This window comes from Hyposmocoma kahamanoa, unplaced genomic scaffold (genome assembly GCF_003589595.1).
Source record: "Hyposmocoma kahamanoa isolate Upper Pololo Valley unplaced genomic scaffold, ASM358959v1 79, whole genome shotgun sequence".
Taxonomy (NCBI): domain Eukaryota; kingdom Metazoa; phylum Arthropoda; class Insecta; order Lepidoptera; family Cosmopterigidae; genus Hyposmocoma; species Hyposmocoma kahamanoa.
In genome coordinates this window covers 9399368-9401674 of record NW_020653993.1, presented here as the reverse complement: position 1 = coordinate 9401674, position 2307 = coordinate 9399368, and positions in this window count along the sequence as shown.

Genomic DNA, 2307 nt, shown 5'->3' with positions numbered 1-2307 from the left:
GGGCTGTATCAATGGATTAAAGGGTGGGTGCTAACATCGAGTGAGCAAGATCAAAGCAAACGTAATTTCAGTTTATTAATTTTTAGAAAACACGAAGCTATCAAAGCAAAACAGCAAACAAAAGTGAAGAAAAGGCGCCAAAAACAATCACATTTAAATTTAGAATTTGAATATAAAACTAAGCATAAAAAGATAATATATACAAAGAGATTTATAGCGACTGCTACGATTCACTATAAGCATATTTTAGTTTTAAAATATTTTTATCACAGAACTCGAGGCACATTGCATTTTTATCCTTAAAGGGCTAGAATATAAAAATATAGTATCGTCGAAGAAAAATATTTCTATGGTTTTTTAAATTAAATTTTCAATAAGGACTTAAGGAAATGACGTTTAATATACCAGTTTCAAAGTTGCAATAATAATCCTTGATCACTTGTAAGTCAGTAAATGGACGACGGGTCTAATACAAAAACCACAAAAAAAATGTCCCAAGTCAACCTATTCGAAATTTAAATTGTAATGTCATCGCAGTATCGCGCTGTCAGTAGAACAAATGAAGACTAAAGCGGAGTGTCGCGCTCTGTATACGATTTTAGTGCCTTACAATTGCGGACACTTTTTAGCGCGGACCCGACGTCCATATAATTGTAAGTCAATGTCGATATCTCAATAATTATTTTGTGTTTTATTGAAATACAAAATTGTTATGTCCTATTGAAAAACCCGACATAATGAATTTAGTAATAGTGTGGCTGCTGCGCCACAGATGCGTCACTTTAGCACTTTTATAGGCGTCTAATTTGAAAGCGCAAAAGTCTGTTAATAACATAGTTTATAAGTCTGTTACTAATTATATATGGATTCAGGTCCGAAATAAATGCTTATTATTATTATTATAAATATAGTCCACCTGTTTAGGTACTTAACTAAATGTAAACAATCTTGAGATGTCTATTTAATGAAATATACATTTATAAAATAATTTTTACTTACCTTCAAATACAAAATACAAATACTTAGCTTCATATGAAATTGCAACCGTATTTTTATACCTAATGATTTTTAAAGCATATGTTTCAATAAACGTAAACGTATCAAGATTGTTTACAATTAATTAAGTTCCTAAATAAATGCACTATAAGTATTGAAACAGTCTCAAAAGTCTTGTTTTCCCGGAATATTCGAAATCTCTCCGAGATTCGGCATTTTTTCTCCAGGATTGCAACGAGACTGAAAGTACACGTGCCAAATATTGGCTTCAAACAGTCGAATGAAGTTGTAAATTACCTTATTCTGTTTAATGCACTTGGTTTTCTGATTAACCGTTATGCAAATCATTTTGTTATGGTACGACACCTAAAACAAGTAAAAAGCATATATTTACACACATTAAAAAAAAGTTTGTAAACCCATAGTGAGCCTCAATAGACAAACTTAGTTCATCGACGGAGTACTTTTTGAACGCCCGCGGCCCCGGGGTAAAAAGGGGATATACTCCCCTAAGGTGCCGCGCAAACAAAATGCCTTGTGTTGCATACAAGCAACTGGCAACTTGAAGCAAATAGTCGCATCATCATCATCCATAGCCTGATTTGACCCACCGTTAGGCATAGGCCTCTCGAAGTTAGTATCATTCACCCCGGTCCTGCGCTAGCCGCATTCATTGGCTTTATTCAGAGTGGCGGCGGGCGCGGGTGTATGTAAATCAAGTGTTCGTACGCTTCTTGCGTCCACAGAGGTCGCGCGCGCCGCGTGCTTGGTCTAGCGTCTAGCGACTGTTTGCGATTTGGACGTGTGGATATTTCCGCTCGTAGCCACTTCGGCACTGCGAAAGGCAAGACGCCAAAACCCGCTCGCCCGCATCCACTGCCGCGCCCGCGCCTGCACTCTGAGAGATCCCATTGACGTCTCGCGTCATGTCGTCGACCTACTTGGCAACTGGGCGTCGGACGCTTTTTTTACCCATCGTCGGCCACCAATTAGTCGACGTCTTGCTCCTGTCCATTACCTCGCCTTGCTATATGTCCCGCCCAACCCAATTTATCGTGTCTGCAACAGACACGACATGTTTTCGTGGCTAGATCCGACAAAGTTCTTATCGTGTACAACACCATCCTCACCTTTTCAGTAGCAGACACGTCGCGTGTACACCCGCCCTAAGGTTATTCCTTTCCACATCCATTTAAATCTTATTAATAAGAAATTATAAATAGCCCTCGGACATTTAAACCGAAGCCAATTTTGCATCAGTACAATAATGTCATTTCTTGTTATTACTTTCACTGGATATAGTCACAAATA